Below are 13975 nucleotides of genomic sequence, written 5' to 3'. Positions count from 1 at the left end.
TTAAACCACAGTGCCCAGACAATGTTCGTACATCCCTGGGGCTAGCACTGATTATATTTACATAATGCATAATAATATATTTCTGAAGGAATCCTCGAATTCTCAAAACACGTAGTATTGAATATTGAATATTGATGTATTGTGCATATTTTTGTATCAATAATGCGTAGTTAGAATTATATTTAGTGTATTTAGCAGGCACCTAATTTATAGTATAACATGTTTGTAAATAGTTGTTAGAAAATTGAAACACTAAAAATAAAACCTACTTATTTATTATTATATTTTAAACCCAGTTAAAAAAAGGTTTATTCTGATATATTAAGTACCGTATTAGTTATAATAACTACTAAATAAAAAAAATTTACTTAATTCGACTTTTTTTACACCTCTACTATATTATATTAAGTACTTATACAAATTAAATTTGTGCGTTTTTCTTATAATATGTGTTTCAATTTTATTCTATATCCATGGTGATTAGGTGATGTGAATATATAAACAATAAATTAAATAACGTAATAGCAATAAACTGAAAATAAAAATGTATTTGTGTCACTTTACAAAAAAAAAGTTTAAAAAAATACCTACTTTATTAATATTTTAATTTATGCAGTCATTTCTTTGGTTTAAATAATCATGTACTTAAAAAAACGCTTCACATAATTTATATATAACAATATACATTCTTTGTATTTATGTGTTTCAGAAGGTGTGTACTAATTCTTGTCGATAAAACTACCCTTAACGTTTATTAAATTAGACAAGCTCAATAGTGTTATGAACATTGAATCAAGTTTAATCTCTAGTTCATCAGTGCGACTCATTCTTGCATAATATTCTCATCCACAAAAAGAGCAACATGCATCAATGCATTCTTTTGACGAACACTGTGAACAAATTTTCTCTCAACCATCTGTCATTGTGATTTTTTTTGTCAGATTTTAATGAACGCATTTACACATTTAATCAACATAAAATCGATACTGACGCGAATAGTCACCATAGAAACGGTTCAGTGACTGTTGTGGATAATGTATATTTTAAAATCCACCAAATTGTTGTTTTTGAAGATTTGAATTAAAAATGTTTTGTCAGTGGTACACGTCAATAACTTATATAATATATGTATTTCACATATATAAAGGTCTTTTCTTATTTATTTTTATTGAAATAAATCTACAATCTATACATATTTTTTGTAATATAAAGGTCTACAAATGAATCTTTGTGCAGTAGATTATATAATTATTTGTACAATACATTCATGATTTATGAAATAATTATTGTTGTTAATAATGTAGGACAGAAATAATTATGAAGTATAATTTATTATATTTACAATGTTATAATATGAATTTGAGGTTTTGGTTATCCCTTGAGAACCGTATGAATCTAAACAAAACTTCTCATAAACTTCAGTACTACTTGGTCAGGCATTCCCAAGGCATTTACTTAGAATGTCACATACAATTATAAATTACTCGTATAGATAACTTATAGTAAATTTATGGTTTAGAATTGTGTGATTATTCTTTTGAAAATAAAAAAAAGATGCTATTACATGAATTCCAATTTTCTCTTTCTTCGTTAAATACTGTGATTTTTATTTTTTTATAACTACATATTTTTGAGGTCATAAAATTCATTTCGAAATTAGGTATTTATTACATAAATAAATAAATCAATTAAAATAATAGACAGTTGTGTATTGTATGAAAATTAAATGCAATAATAAATCAATAAAAACAGAAAATAATGATTAAAGAAGTCAAGTAAAAACCGTGTTTTATGAAAATAAAATGTTTTCCAATATAATGTTTCACAGTTGAAATATGTCAGTAGGTAGTTCTCTCATAGTTTAGCAAAATTTACTGAGAAAACTAAAAAATTGCGTAAATATTTCCTATCTATGAATACACAAAGTAATACTTGTCAAGCATTTATTTCTATAAAAATAAAATAGTAGTATTAAAATAACAATTATTTAAAATAATTATTATTTTAATACTCAAGGTAGGATTTATGCATACATCTTAGTTGAGAAACAGTAGGTTAATATCTTCTGACTTATGTATAACACTCAAACTTTACTATAATATTAAAATAAATTTGAGCAGTTTTTTTCACGAAATAAGTCAGCACATTACTTGCTTCAATGATTACATTTTCTGCCATAATCTAACCTGAAAAACAAAAACAAAATAATACAAATTAATATTGTAAATTATAAAAAGTTTTTTTATTCGTTAAACGCTAAGTATAAGTTGTTGGACAGTTAGTTACGTAACCATAAAATTAAATGCTTTCATTGTCACTCACTATTATCGGGTGTTTATTAAAAAAAAATAATAATAATAAATAAAAGACAAAATCCGAAAAACTAAAAGTAAACTTGATCGATTTTTTTATGTGTCACTTCAAAAAATCATAATTACAAGAAAAACAAAACTTAAAAAAAAATACAAGAATTAAAGTAAAAAAGAAATATGATAATATAAATTAATATTAACCTCTAAGAGCTCACCATTAAAACTGAACAACTTTAATATGAAGTAAAATAAAATACGTGGTTGATAACATTAATGATTTTGGAAGCGCATTTTTGATCAAATATATTGAAAAAATATCAAAGAAAATAATATTTGAATTGAAAAGATCATCAATCAATCTATACGTAAAAGTTGTGATCTATTGTCACAAAATGTGTTATGAAAATGAAAACATCAACCTTTTGACTGCCTGATGAATATGTGTGACTGATGTATTTACTTTATTATGACGTGTACATATAAAACAAATATATAACGATATTAAACTATGTCAATCAAAATCAAACAAACTGATATTTTTAAATTGTTAGGTGGATATGCGGTGGCTAATAAAATGACTGCCCATACCTATAATAAATTATGATTGGATGTAATATTATGTTATATTCTATTTTTTTAAGATCATTCAAAAAATTTTATTTGATAATGTAATATATATTTTAAAGAATTATAATTATATAATGGTGTATTGCAATATGCAACTTACTAAAACCTTGAAGAAGTTATTCATATTATTAATTTCGTTTATGTTTATACAACATTGTGTTGTATATTTAAGATCAAAATCAGCAAAATAAAACCGAGTTTGTCGAATTTCCCATGAAAAATACTATGTATACCCTTGTATGGATATATTTTGGTTCTCTTATTTTTACTTTTCCGTGATATATTTCGATCTTTCGTGGAGGGAGGGTAATGGTTTTGCGATTCTGTACACGCCAACTACTGATATCGTATAGGTACAAAAATCGATTGCTTTACGTTAACTATACGCTCTCAAAGTGCACTTTATGTACGTAAAGACATATATGCATATGATATTAATAGTGTACAGTGTATTGTGTACATGGCGAACACGTCAAAATATACCGATAAACAAATTTTTAGAGAACCTCAGAGATTTGTAGTAAAATATTTTAACCACGATCTGGGGTAAAGTAGATTGTGAATTATTATTGTAAAGAGAGTTAGAATAAAGAGAAAACGAAGACAGGCCTAACAGCGGTCGGATCCGAATCCGATTCTGTTGAAATGAAATGTATTGTAAAGACATGGGTCCGGATGCATATAAAAGGTGCTCTAAACCGACTGTATGAAAATAATAGTTTTCCTTCAAACAAACAACAAATATTTTGAAATAGATATATTATTGTAATCATACGTCCATGATAGACATTAAACATTAATTGATTTTCGTGTTTTGTGTTTTTTTTTTTTTTTTAATTTGTGTTTAGTGATTAAGCGCATTTTTGTTTATAGTATATTATACTTGTTGAAACACTTGATATTTTTTTTAATTTAAAATTATATTGTATTTTTGTTAGATTTACTCTGCAGAGGTAATAAATAACACTATTATACAAGCAGGCCATGATATTTTAATCGTAAATATTATTGTTGGTATTATAACATTTACTAGAGTTAATTTATTTAAAATGTGTTCCATTGATAATCTATTTGGAACGAATATGATTTATAACACATTTGTATTCATTTTTTTCTTAGATTTAAAAGTCTTAATACCCCAACCCTAAAATTAATAATAATAATAATATTATATAATTTTATAATCCATTGCCAAGTACACAAAAGTATGGCTGAATAAGTGAATTCATCAAATATAAGGTATAGTGAACATTATATTCGCAGTATGATGTTAGTAAGTTAATAATAACGATGCATTTTACGTTGTTAAAAGAATATATGTGTATACCTACGTGTATTCTATACACATTATTACCAAGATAGGTTCGGTTAGATGTTTAAACTATTCAACCAGCTAATATAATAATTAAAATAATAAATTAAATCAAAGGGACACGTGAATTATAAAATCCCTTCGAATTAGAAACCAACAATGTTTTCGTTCTTTTGTTCTAGCATAGGTTTATTACGGTCCATTAATCACAATATTACGTAATATTATTACCAGTTTCAATCTGTCAACATGTAATATTATAGATTTATAGATTATAACAGCATTCATTATGAATTAAAATAGAAATAGAAATGCCTATAAATACACTGAGTCTCGTAACATTTTATTATTATGGTAAATTATACGATTGTGTATTCTTTAGTGAAATGGAAGTACGTCAATTATAATATCATTCCTATTCTGTAGAAAGGACAATGGTTCTTTCGCTAAAACGAAATTCCGATCACGGATTCGTCTACCTTTAACTGTGCCAATTAACCTCTTTATTCTTCTAAGACTCCAAAAAGGATCTATCCTAATGTTTGATAAATTCAATTAGATCTTTCAACGTTAACATTATGTTTTGAGACGTGACTGGTCGGCGTAACAGAACTTTTTACGTGATATGCTAGTGCCTGTTTATTAAACTAGGAGATGAAGTTTCATTACATAAAGAAAAAACCAACGAGTAACACCTTATACAATTTGCACGACAACACATTTCGAACCATTATTCAACAACACTTACAAGTTTATTTATATATATATATAATATGATAGTAATTTATTATTTAACTCCCATTTATATGATAAATAACTCATAATGACCGACTTTGCTGTTACCAGCAGGTTTTTGTAATAACCATTTGTTAAAATGACTTAAATTAGTGAAGCAAATATTTAGTGATTTATTTAGCTGTTATTGTGTATAAAGGATTAAATTATATTTTTTCCAAGTAGGTAGGTACTCTGGAACGGCTAGAACATATTTTTTTATGAACTAATATATTGTTTCAAATATTTCAGAGAAAGTCATCTATCAAAAAATATGCCATTGATCCAATGATAATAATTAAACTAATTAAATTTATAAAATGATCATACTTTATTACCATTTCTTATGTTTGCAAATGTTGTTCATATATACCGTATGTATAAGTATAATTGTATCATAATTATATCATAAATAAACTTTTAAAATAGTTGAAGTCATTTTTTTTTGTAATATTAAGTATTTCAGAAAAGCTTTGAGATCCTATAATCTAGTACTATAACGAAGTATAATATTCACTTAATATTTTCTCATCCAAAAGCTATTGAAATTTACAAATTGTGTGCCAATCTTTTTATAACGCCATTATTTTTGGAGTATGATAAGCTTATATATATATATTTTTTTTTTATTAAGCCTCAACAACAAAGGTTAGCGGATACAAACATTAATTTTTTTTAACACAAGTATGAATCATTAATAATAATATATACATAACATAATATCAATAGTATATCGTTATAAAATGATGAGATTGAAATATATCTAGATTATATTAGTTGGTATAGTTTAATTAATTTTAAATAATTAATTGATTTTTCTATATTGATTGGCTGTGGACTTAGAGCTTCTTCCAGGTTGTCTTCTATATTGCGCTTAGATCAGATGTCTGTGAATTTACGGCAGTGGCATAAGTTTATATTATGAGATTACATATTGATATATATATTATACATTTTTATTCAAATATTTACTAAAGATTATTTTATTTTTCAAAGATAATTTAAAGATAATTTATATTTTAATGTTAATAATACACGTTTTATACTAAACTGATTAAATATCTTAGATTGAAAATAATATGATTTCGCAACGCATGTTACACGATTGTACAATTGAGTATGATTGAACATATTAAATTAACGAATTATTGCTATGTCTATTAAATATCCCTGCTTAAAATCGTTTTTCATTAGTGATATATAAAACGGTGCTTACAAATTTAATTATAACACCATAATTTTAGCTCCACCGTTTGATAGTTGAGCGACAAAAACTTCTAGTGTTAGCTACTCAAATTAGTGACGATGCAATCAATAATTTGTAATAAGAATGGTAGCGTACTTGGCATTCAATTATTCAAACACTACAATATAAATTTTAATGGAAATTAAACATTTTCAAAATCCTTAAAAAAAATAATCAGCATGAAAAAAAATAATAAATAAACATTTTAATAAGAAAACAATGAGAAAAATCATGGTTTATAATATTATGAGTACCTATTATAAAAAAAAAATCTACAGTCTCATGGAATTAAACATAGTGCAATAACACTTTTGATTCTGTGCGCTACAATAAATTTATTTGTTTTACAGAGTTGTATATGATTATTTTTTATGTCTTTCATAAATGATTATATTCTTATAAATGTATTTTTAAGTCAGGCTTCATAAAAATATATAAATGCTTAAATTTTTATCATTGGCGGTAGAAATTTAGATTTAGTTGGTAATATTGAGGTCAAAAGTAGAAAAAAAATGAATGGAAATATTAACATAATACGCAATTTTTTATAAAATCGGTTTTGTTGATGTAATTCAAATAGAAATTTAATATTTTATCCAAATATTTATAGTAACATTGTATGTTGACGTTATATATATTTCAAGATATTTTTTTTTTTTTTTGAGCTTATTTAGACATTTAATGTTTTCTGGTTACAGGTTTCTGTTTTTTATTTTTTATTTTATGTCAAAAGCTGATAGTTTAGTAAAAGGGTTTTCTTAAATATTTATTATGTTCGTTAAAATACGTAGTCACAATTTATCATGAGTGATTGGGAATCTAACGGTATTTTATCTAACCAGAATAATTTAACTGCTATAGTAATTTAAAAATATCAAATATCGTATGGTTTGAAACATTTCGTTGTCATGTATAATATTATTATTTTTCATAAGCAATAAAGCTTTCAAAAATTTTAAACTAATTTCAAGGTATCTGTACCACCTATTCATGACATTATTAATTGATAATTATTTGGTAATAATTATTATTGCAATCATATCAATTTAATATTGGCATACCTTATATTATAATTCATAATAAATTACAGATAATAAAATATAATATGGAGATTTGCTCTATTTTGGTAAAAAGTAGTTTAATCGACCGTATTAATAATGGAAAAATAAATTGCTAATAGTAAGATGGTATCTCCATTCGATTACTTTTTTTTTTTTACAGTGACTTATTTTTGAATTCAAATGCAACACACCACCCTTAATATGAGTTAAATAGAGATCTATTCAATGGCTAGGTAAATTCGAAATCTATAGTAAACCTACTGAATTCGTCAGCATGAATTCCACGGCTTTCTTTTTGTGTTATAAAAACATTTTTATGATTACTGTTCTTTATGAACCCAAATTTAAATGAGTTCATATCAATGAAATAATATAAATTTTGTTTAGAATTAACTGTGCAATATATTTTGCATACCTATATAAATGAAAATATGCATCTGCAATCTGCACAAGCCCAGATTCGTTTCTAATTAATTCTAAATAATGCGTTGTATATAAGAAATTAAAATTCATATAAACCAGTCATAGTTTGTTATGCAACGATAAAGATATTTCTTTTGTACGTCATAATATCATAATCTGTCTGATAAATATAAATTCTAAAAAATATGTTTCATCTAAAACCGATGGATGGTAACAGCCAAATCACTAGATTGACTTTGTACTTATAGCAATTATATAAATCACCCATTGGAGTAAAGTTAATCAGTGGAGGTTGAGTACACGCAACATACAATTATATATTATTTAACATGATCGATGATTATTTACTATTTTTTTTTTGTTATTGTATTAATTATATTATCATGTTCTCAGTAAACAATTTAATATTTATTTCAATTTTAATATGAAAATAAGATACAAACACACACACACACATTCACAGCTTTAGTCTCATAATTTAATATTCAGCTATTTTTTAAAACAATATTAAAATTTAAAAAAATTGGTTTAATATATGACGCTCTACTATATAATAGGTTACAAGTAGTTCACTATAATAAAAGGTCTTAAATTAGAAATTAATGAAATAATTTCATTGTATACCGAAATTTATTTCGAGCGAAAACAGTATGTTGATATAGGTTATTTTATTTTATATTTATATTTATATTGTTTACTCTAACTAGTAAGTATGTTGAATTAATATGATGTTATTTAAAGGTGATTATCATATTTGTGTAAATAATAATATACTTAAAAATTTTCAAGTAAGTACCCATGAATAATATTTTTAAATTACAACGATATAATTAAAATCGTTATTTTTGATTATTCAATATGTAAATCCGAAATCGTTCAAATTATAAATTATAAAATAAAAATTAATTGATCTAAATTTCAAGCATTTAGGTACAATTACTTGTTTTTGAATTCCAACAAAATAGGAAAATCCTTCTATGTGAATATTCAATGTTGTAAAAAATTGATTTTCAAGTAAAATTTTTTATTGATTATGATATACAATATACTTAACATATATGCTTATGGGAAATCTTGTATTAAATTTTCAGTTCTTATATTAAGAAAAATGTGTATACAATTTTAAATTAAACTAATTTGCCGATTTTATTGATTTTTAGGTATTCTATCAAAATTTAAAACTCAGACTCTCATAAAAGATTATCACGGATTAACGTTTAATTTTTTTTTTAATTTCCACGAGAACCTTCCAAAGATATAGAAGTTTAAAATCGAAGCATCATTTTGATTACTTGTATTGTACACAATCATAAAAAAAAACATATCATTGTAAAATCAATAAAAAATGTATTCATAATTTCAATCAAATTCTAATCATACTGCTTATTTAACAAATATTGTCTGCCATAGGTTTGTAACGCTTTAAATTACTATTGATATTATAACTTAAATAAATTCATAGCTGTAATTACATTTCTAAAAATTTTTGTGTTAACCTGTGTTATTATACGTACAATTGACAGAAATAAATTAAATAAATTTTCTTTTGTTTGATTTTTTTTTTTTACTGGCAAATTATCAATAACATAATTAAATAAAATAATTTAATATGTGAACAGTCTAAATCCATCAAGTTATTAACCATTTATGTAGAACAGTCAAAGCTATACATCAATAATTTATATTTATAAATCAAAATATACTATGTATAACGTTTCACTACATCAACATTTACCATGAATCATAGATAATTAAAATAATATTCTACATGTTATCATTGTATACAAATATTATATACCTACAAAATATAATTTATATAGTGAATTAAAATATCAATTCTAAATCATTAATTCTTAAATCAACATAATATACAATATATATTACGTAATGTGTATAGTGTGTATCTATATAAATAGTGTAAAAATTTCTTCCCAGATGAACACATTTAATAAAAGTTAGACAAAACAGAAATATACTGAGTGAAATAAAAACAAAAAAATAAAACGAAACCCTAAAATAACAACGTTTTAATTTGAATTCATATTGAATTATAAAAAAAAATCAACTGGCAAATTTAAAAATGTATGTATACACAAATAATAATAGTATAAAAAAAATCATATTTTTCAAAATAGTTTAATATGTGATTTGAAATGTAACTAGTATATATATAATATTTAAAAAAAAATTTTTCTACATATAGTGTTACTTATATATATATATATATATATATATATATATAAATATTCAGTATTTTAATTAAAACTACAATCAATCACTAAAAATCATAATATTATACTCGTTTTTAATAATAATAAATTTCATAAATATTGGTTCGTTTATGTTTTAACGAGCTGATACAAAATATATTATTTAATCCCATCGGTTAGAATAGTTTATATTTAATATGTGTGAATAGTTAAGGTTATCATTCAAAATTTAGAAACTTAGATAAAACTTATGCATACTATTAAGCCATCAGCCATTGTTAATGACGTATATTATGTTGGATTTTTTTACATAAATGTTAAAAATATTAACATCATTTGAAGAAATATTGTTAAAGATTCCGTCTAAAAAAAGTTATTTATTTTATTCAAACTATATGAAACTTTTCTAAGAAATGGTCTAATATTTTGAAGGATTTGTTCACAATACGATATTAATAGTTTATTCACATAAGCCACTATTAATACTACTTTCCCAATACATGCTCTCCAAATCTCCCGCTTATATTTTCCAATATGCTTTAACGTTTTTCCTTACTATATTTTATATACTATATATATGTATATTTCCGTACTACATTTATACACACACACACACACACACACACATATATATATATATATATATATATATAATATATATACAAGTAAAACTATATGTATATATATATAAATGATAATGTACATTATACTCATGTAACACTATTGATGTTTAACTCTTACATTTCCATTTAAAAATTAAATTTCAATAATATATTGTACGTGAAGTATACTTAATGCGTTTTGAATAAAAGTGTATTTTTTTAATCAAACATCTTGTTGAATGTAATTAGCATATAATACTTATGTTTCGAAGAATACATGTCATGATACAAATTTTTTATGTATATAATAAAGTTTATACTAACTATGTTTACATAACAATAGATTAAAAACAGCATCATAACAATAGAAATGAGATATGTATAAAAAAAATTAATTGTTTAATTGAAACGCAGCGAATTGATCTTGTATAATATATGCATACACTATTAGTAGAATTATTATTTGATATAAATTATTATAACTTAATAAATATGAATTATTAATCAAGACAAGAATTCACTAATATTACAACGCCGTAAGTAATATGACGAAAAAAAATAATTACAGCCCATATCGACAGATTATTATTATTATTATCAGTACATTTTAGTAGATACCATGTTGCTGACCTCTAAAGTGTAGCTTAAAAAAAATAGTCTTGAAACAACCACACATTCATTATAATTTATAATATTAACCATAATGTTTTTCTACACATTCATGTCGCACTTTTGCCTATACAATGCGCCGTGTTATAAATGTTGTGTTAAATATTATATATTTTAGGCGATATTAAGCCTCAGACGCATATGTGTTCTGAGATCAAACAACGGCCGGAAAACCTAGTTCTCAGATAGGTGACCACACGAATTTTTTTAGTGCCAAATTCCTGCTCCAAATTCCTGCTCCACATATATGTGTAATTCAATTAACCATAACTCTCCTTACTAAGATACTAATGGCCACAATTTTTGATGATTAAAATCAATAAAAAAAATATGTGTTTATATATATAAATTTATATTATCATAACATTACCATATCGTACCATATCATAACCATATTAGTTATTATTCAACACTACCGTATGAAAGTTATTATTTTTAAAATTAATTTAAACAATAAAATGACTAATTTATGTTTTTTTTCGTATTAAGCACTATCATTATTTTTTATAAATATTATAGACACGTGCTGTTATCATATAATGTTTTTTTTTCTGTATTTTGTCCATTGAAACGACCTAAAGGTCTTCGTCAATGTTTTTTACAAGTGAGTTGTAGGGATATCATGTGAACTTTTTATCTATGTATAACCTAACCTAACTATACATATGAAATAACTCTCTTATCTAAGAGATAAATACGCATTCTTAACTCCCAATGAAGTGGGACCTAGTTAGAAACCAAATGGTTCACTCGGTCGACAGCACAACTAATTGGTGATCGTGTAGGATAACGTAAGTTTTTTTTACTATAATAATATAATAATATTCATTCATCATAAAATATGATGGTGTTTTTAATAGGAGGTATTATTATAAAAATATGATTTATTATAACTTACAATTAAAGAACAGTAAAATATAAAATAATGTATTAATATACAATCATATATTATGTTTTTATAAACATATTCTAGAATAATAGAATAGTGTATTAATTTCACAAAAGTTGCTGCACCGTAGGATAAAAATGTAATAATTGACATTTACGTCGTAACTTCGTAAGTCATAATAGATGAGAATCTGTCGATGGAATTATTTAATATACACTGAATAAAACTAGGGTCCGTCAGAACAAACACATGTTTTTCAAAATGATGGCTATGCTCAAAGTAATTTCAGTAAAAAATGTTTTATTATATCAAAAAATGCATACGCATATTATGCAGTTTATTCGTATGTAACAAAATTTAGGTTTTGAAAATAATGTCAGGCATATGGCGCCCTTGAACCACTAAGTAGGGGTGTTGGCACTCGCAAAACGATCGTATCGTGCCAATCAGCATCTGTCTCGAAATTGTTCTCACCACTTGAGTGATCTCGTCTTTCAATTCATCAAGGGTTCGTGGTTTGTATTGGTAGACTTTTGATTTTATGTGACCCCACCAAAAAAAATTGCATATTCTCAAGTCAAGGGAGCAAGGAGGCCACGGAATATCCCCAAAACGTGAAATGAGCCATATGTATGACATTATTCTCAAAACCTAAATTTTGTTGTATATAAAAAAAACTGCATATTATGCGTCTGCATTTTTTGATATTATAAAACGTTTTTTACTGAAATTACTTTGAGCGTAGCATTATTTTGAAAAACATGCGTTTGTTCTGACGGACCCTGTATATAATATTGTATAAGATTAAGTTATTAAATATTTATAAATTATATAGGTATCAAAATATTATAATCAAAACGAATTAATTATGAGTTATTGGCTGTTGGTAAAAATAACAAAACTGGAGAACAGCTAATTATAACATAAAACAAATTAATTTACATCTTATACTGACACATATATTGTAAACATGAGATAGGTTAATAAAAATGTTTATATTAATGAAAGGTGACGACTAAATTTTGATAACTGGGAAAAATTATTTGAAAAGGTGGGATGTTTTTTTGTACCACTGTGTCAGAAATGTGATTTTTTAGTAGTGGTATATTATGGCATACAGTACCCCAGCGTGTATAAAAGTTTGGAATACTGCCTACTCATATCATGATATAGGTACATTTTAAAAGTATTTTCAATCAAACAGTCAGATACTGTATCGATAAATACGTCCTGATTTTATTTCCTCCAGATACTTGGCATATAATAATATTTTAGAATGTTTATCAAGTAATGTTTAACAACTGTTGGTCAGTAAACTTAACCTAGAGAAAGTTATGAAATTGTATTTCATTGTTTTATTATTTTTGGCACAGATTACGAAAACCAGTATTCATCTACATTAAACAATAAACACTAAACAGTAATTTGCATTATTTATAAATGAATAGTCGGATCATATAGAATTTATTACGAAAAGAAAGTGTTTTTATTCATAGATGAGTATAATAAGGGATCCGGTGAAATGGTTTTGCAAACTATTCTACTATATTAGAGAGGAAGACGTATGATCGCTTTTGTTAGGTACGTTGATATATTACACAAAAGAAGGTTTTCAATGTTTTCATATTTGTGTTCGAAAACCACTCCACAGTCCATACGACTACGGCCAAACAATTACATTATTTTCATACATCTCGTTTGGTCCTCAGCACAAATGTATTATTAGCGAAAAACTTTGTAACTCTAGTAATTGGTATTGTCGTATCTAGTTTTTTTTCGGTTTTGATCAGTGAAAAAAAGTTTTTTTCAATTTATTAGTATATTATAACACTCACACTTACATGCTCACA

The 13975-nt window shown here is 24.8% G+C and overlaps 1 protein-coding gene across 5 annotated transcripts in view; it reads right to left on the bottom strand.

The window, feature by feature from the left end:
- LOC107166088 (neuronal acetylcholine receptor subunit alpha-7-like) overlaps positions 1-13975 on the bottom strand; it is a 198044-nt gene that overhangs the window by 146237 nt on the left and 37832 nt on the right. The gene's annotated exons all lie outside the window — the stretch shown is intronic.

Source organism: Diuraphis noxia, unplaced genomic scaffold (assembly GCF_037042655.1).
Source record: "Diuraphis noxia isolate RWA-SAM2 unplaced genomic scaffold, SU_Dnox_SAM2 contig0002, whole genome shotgun sequence".
Taxonomy (NCBI): Eukaryota; Metazoa; Arthropoda; class Insecta; order Hemiptera; family Aphididae; genus Diuraphis; species Diuraphis noxia.
This window is presented reverse-complemented; position numbering and strand designations above follow the sequence as displayed.